The 5,473-nt window shown below is 44.4% G+C and overlaps 1 long non-coding RNA gene across 1 annotated transcript in view; it reads left to right on the top strand.

Annotated features, from left to right (window-relative positions):
* The first annotated feature begins 1,466 nt into the window (after positions 1–1,466).
* Positions 1,467–5,473, top strand: part of LOC109298698 — a 265,275-nt gene continuing 261,268 nt past the window's right edge. Inside the window, exons 1-2 of the long non-coding RNA XR_002097682.1 lie at positions 1,467–1,547; positions 2,104–2,191. This is a non-coding gene — a long non-coding RNA (uncharacterized LOC109298698). The remainder of the gene's footprint in view (positions 1,548–2,103; positions 2,192–5,473) is intronic.

Here is a 5,473-nt window from a genome sequence, read left to right as displayed (position 1 = left end):
TACTTTCAGGTCAAACTAATTTGTAAATATTAAATATCTATATAGTTAGAAACTGTGATTAAACTGTTATTGAATTGGGTACTAGACAGTTCATCACAGCCTATCAGTTCTGATTCATCCAACTTTGTAAACTTCAGGAAAGAAAGTAAATATGTTGGATATCTGTGTGACTGAAACATCATCCTATTAAACTGTTGTTTTCGCATGTGAAATACACAACTTCTCTGCATGTATTTATGTGCTGGCCCTCGGCAACACCCAAGCCCAAAGGAGCAGTCATGAAGAAACACCTACGCACCTACATGTGCTACAGAAATGGGTTTCCATACAGTCCTAAATACACCAGTGTGAAGTAGAATGATGACAGAAAGAGACTATGGCTAAGTACAGACATTCAAAAAGACCGAGGCAGAATCAATGAAAGTTGCACAGTTTTCTGTAAGTGGTGTAGGTAGCTCAGTAATGAACAGGACACACATTCACCTTTTGCTGGGGCATAGACCGTATGAAGTTGGGGTGCCCTTTTGGTGCCCCTCCTGAATTGGCACCTGGTGCTTTTGTTCACCCACCCTAGTTCTGTTACTGGCCTAAAAGAGGTTAAGTAGCATGGAGATCCTCAAGTGGTGGCTATAAGGGAAGAGGTGGCTAAATGCAGTCCCATATTCTGGTTCACAGTCCTGCTTCAGGTTGGGTACCCACAGTGGCCCACAAAGTGGGTTGGGTTCAGATTTTGCAGTGTGAGTGTGGGTTAGAAAACAAGCCTCACTATGGTTAGCGTCTAATTTGCAAGCAGGGAAACCCTTTGAAAGTAGCCAGCCAGCCAAGAGGCAAGCCAGTTAATTAATACCCTCTTCAACTAAGTGGGTGTTAAAAGCCAGTTATTAAAATCATCATGGTCAGCAGCATGCTGATGTCACCAGCTGGGGCTGGGATTGGCTGCATTTTCCCCCTCATTCCCCATCCCCCCTGGAAATGAGTAGCTTCTTGTGCTTTTTTGCTCCTGGATAAGCATTTTTTCCTTGTCACCTTCCCCCGCCCCCAGGCAGCACGCTCAAATGAACACTTCCCTGTGCTTTTTGGCACTTGGGGAAGCCATTTTTTTTCCTTGTCTTCAGGCTAACTCCAGAGACCCCAAAGTGGGTTGGGTTGCGAGTAAGAAGACTTGCTAATGTGAGTTGCAGGTTTGAGTCCAGTTCTATCATATCAGATGCAGATTGGAGGTGGGCCTTTAAAATCAGACCCACGCAGATCTCTACTTTGGTTCCATGTTGGTGTGCAGTTTTAACCATTTTCCTGCACACCCTCAGTACATCTGCATAAGACTTTATTTGGCAACAGTGGATTTCTCCAGTGTAGCAAGAAGTCCACTGAAAATCTTGTGTGAAAGGCAAAAAGCTCAACCTACATTTCTGCCTGAAAGGAACAGTTAAACATTTAGTGCTAGATCAACAAACTGTAAACTAAGTGTGGCTTGTGCCTAGCTAACAAGCATATGCAGAAGTAGAAATTTAAGGTACTAATGGAAGAACTCAAGGTCACAAACTGAGGTCAGGCCACAGCTGGAGTATTGTGTCCAGTTCTGTGCGCCCCATTTCAAGAGGGATGTGGACAACATGGAGAGGGTCCAGAGGAGGGCCACCCGCATGATCCGGGGACAACAGGGCAGACCCTACAGTGAGAGACTGCGGGACCTGAACCTATTCAGCCTCCACAAGAGAAGGCTGAGGGGGGACCTGGTGACCGTCTATAAACTCACTAGGGGGGACCAGAAGGGTTTGGGGGAGACGCTGTTTCCCCTAGCGCCCGCTGGCATAACAAGGAGTAATGGGCACAAGTTGATGGAGAGGAGGTATAGATTGGACATCCGCAAAAACTACTTCACAGTTAGGGCGGCTAGGAGCTGGAACCAACTTCCAAGGGAAGTGGTGCTGGCCCCTACCCTGGGGGTCTTTAAGAAGAGACTGGATGCCTACCTGGCTGGACTCCTTTGAGTCCCGTTTCTTGTTTTGGGGTTTTGTTGTTCTCCCGCCCTGGCGGGGGGTCAGGCTAGAAGATCTACTAGGTCCCTTCCGACCCTAAATCTATGAAACTATGAAACTATAGGTGTCCATGAAATTTAGGTGCCTCCATCTGAACATGGAATTTCAAAATATGCTAGCAACAACTATTATCATTCTTGATCTACTGATTTGTAAGTGTTCAGACCCTTTTTGAATCTTACTAAGTTCTGAGTCTCATCAGTTTCCTATAGGAAATAAATAGTATCCTTTGAGGATAAAAGGGCTATTTTAAAAGAGACTTAGTAAGAACTATTTAATGCTACTAAACATTAATTGGTTAAGAGCAAGGTTAACAGAGGGTGATTATTCCCCTATTTTTTTTTATTTTAGAAACATGAAGGTATTTTCAAAAAGTAACTTGAAAAAAAAATTGCAATATTGTCAATACTATCATAAAATGGCTTGATTTGAGTTTTGGCCAAAGGTAGTTCTTACTTTTTTTTAGGACTGTCAAACAATTAAAAAAATTAATCACAGTCAATCATGAGATTAAGAACTAGGTGCACTTAATTGCAATATTCATTATGCAGGTAAACAATTATAGAATCCTATTTTTTACAGCATAGAATGCAAACTGTATAGTACCTACAGACCCCTGGCCCTGCTAGTGCCCCTCACTCCCAACCCACAGTCCCCAATTCATAACCCCTATTCCTGTTTCTGCCCCTCACTCCTGACTTACAGCCCCCTGGTACTGCCAGTGCCCCACAGTCCTGACCCACAGTCCCTTGCTCCCCGAAACTACTTTGGTGCCCCTCAGTCCCAACCCATAGTCTCCCAATCCCTGCTGCTGCCCCTCACCCCCAAATTTGGCCCACGCAGAGCTCCCAGAGCTGAGCTGGCATGGGGACATTGGTGCCGCAGCTGGTAAGGGGGACTTTGGCTAAGGGAGGGAAGGAAGGAAGGGAGAGCAGGCCAGGGCATGGCACTTATCCCAGGCAGCTGCAGTAGTGGAACACAGGTGGTGGGGAAACCTGGTGGGGGCAGGTGGTGGCGTCAGCCTGAAGCTGTTGCTGGGTGCAGGGGAAAAGTGGCACCTCCCCCTTATTGTTGCTGGACCCTTCCTGCTGCAGCCACCCAGAGCCCATGCCAAGGCCCTATGTCTCCTCTGCACCACCAGTACTACCCTGCTGGGTGGCCCAGAGGCAGCAGTGATGGACATGCACTGCAGGACAGCCCAGGGGCAGGCTCCAAAACCACATGTGATTAACACGTTGAAAAAATGAATGTGCAAATTGGTATTTGCATTAATCATGTACACTAACACAGATTAATTGGCAGCCCTTCTTTTTTTTTTTTCTAAATTAATACCCAGGATTGGTCCACTAAGGTCCCTCTTTCCTACTTACGGCAGAATAACATCTTTGCAGTTGATTTATGAAGCACACAATCTTTCCATTTATTCAAAGTGATTTTTTAAACCTTCTTTTTTTATCTTTTTCAAATTTAGAGATTTATCTATATTAAAAAACTTTGTATTAATATAGCCTTTGGATTAATCTAGAGCTGCAGAAGGCTATGTCATACTTAAAGGTTTGTTTATAACCCCAAACAATACAATTGGTTCAACAAAATATATCACTTAGAAAAACCCTTGCCTGTTCTCAACCTTTGATATTCTTTTTACATTTTTTTGAAAAAGAATAGAAAAAAAAATCAATGAGATAGATTTGTATTTCTGAGATAAAATCTGTGCAAATCATCATTCATCTTCCTAGGCAAACACTGTGGGTAAGTGCAACAATAAAGTAAGAGGGTGTCAAAGTCAGTCTCAGAACAACATAAGGACTGAATTACCATACTTTTAACTTGAAAGAGTTTGTGTATTACCATTGGCTAAGACTAGCTTTGGTTTTAGTAGGTTTACTATAGGAAGCTTAAAATATTTTATACCATCAGTTCCATTTGAGAGGAACCGCTAACTTGATAATAATAGATACTGGGGATAAAAGTGAAGTAGCATCTGACTGTGTGTGTATATATGTGCATATTAATGCACTGCAGGTTGGAGAAGCCCTGGCTGGCAGGAGATCCCAGGGGTAAGCCTGCCAGGCCAGAGCTGCTTTATGCAGCTTAACATGCTGTGGACAGACTGGCTGGGGCACCAGGGTGCTTCACTGTTTGGCTAGCCAGCAAGCATCTCCTTCACTGAAGTACCCTCATGCTCTAGCCAGATGGGGCAGCATCTACATGTGAAACTGCTGGGAGTTTCTTACTCCTGCTGTGGAGTAAATTAGTATACTCCAGCCTAATAGGGATGCACATATAGACAAAAGAGGTTTAATGCACAGCTAATTAGTAGGGGTGTGCAAAGTGGGCCCTATTTGATTCGGATTTGGCCTGAATTGGGGACAGTGATTCGATTAGTTGATTCAGATCACTGTCCCTGATACAATTCGACTGAATCCGAATCTGAAGATTTGATGCTGATTCAGACAATCAGTGATTCGGCCATAGATGCAGCATTAAATGTTTTTTTTACATACCTCAAGGTACCAGGTACGGCTCATGAACACTGTGCTGCTGGGGTGCATGGAGCATCCCACAGAAGGATGGAGGAACCCCCCCATGTGCTTGGCAGCAAACCCGGAGGTGGACCAGAAGTGCTTCTGGTCTACTTCTGGATCCACTCCTGAGTGTGCTGGGAAGCCCCCCGTGCTTCTGTGAGATGCTCCATGCGCCCCAGCATCGCAGCATTCATGAGGGAGCCGCCTGCTACCTACAGGTACGTAGAAAAAAGTTTTAAAGCTGTGTCTATGTCCAAATCGTCAAATCTTTCCGAATCTCTCCGAATCAATTTGGATGGTTCTGATTTGATTTGGAGAGATTAAACGTCCACTGATTCGATTCAGAGATTCAGCCACCAAATCAGGCTGAATCTCTGCCAGATTGAATCAGGGACTGAAGCTTCCCATAGCCCTACATATTAGTCTACTGTGCAGTAAACATCTCTTGTAGACTTGCCAACTATCTGCCAATTTGCTTCATTTGCTTCAATTTGCTGCATGTAAATTTTTGTTAAATTTACTTGCAGTCTTTTTGGCCCCCTCTACAAATTACAGCTGTTACTCAATTATCTGGTTAACTGTGCAGTTGAGACCAGCTACAGGCATAGTACCTATCACACCATAACAAGTTCCAACCAGCTACAAAATTAGACCTCAAAAATGTGTACTAATTTTATAGTTGGTGGCATTCCAGCTTTAAGTTGCACATGTTGGCATGCGACGTGCATCGCGGAGATCAACTGGCGGCTTCAGGAATGGTGTCTCGAGGCAGGCTTTGGCTTCTTCAACAATGACCTACACATCACGACAAGAGACATGTTCAGATGTGATGGGCTCCACCTTTACCCTAAAGGTAAGCATGTGTTTTCTTCTAGGTTGGCGGATCTCCTCCGGCGGGCTTTAAAC

This window comes from Gavialis gangeticus, unplaced genomic scaffold, assembly GCF_001723915.1.
Source record: "Gavialis gangeticus isolate Ggan-Ray unplaced genomic scaffold, GavGan_comp1, whole genome shotgun sequence".
Taxonomy (NCBI): domain Eukaryota; kingdom Metazoa; phylum Chordata; order Crocodylia; family Gavialidae; genus Gavialis; species Gavialis gangeticus.
The sequence above is the reverse complement of the archived record's forward strand: the minus strand, read 5'-3'. Positions and strand labels throughout refer to the sequence as shown.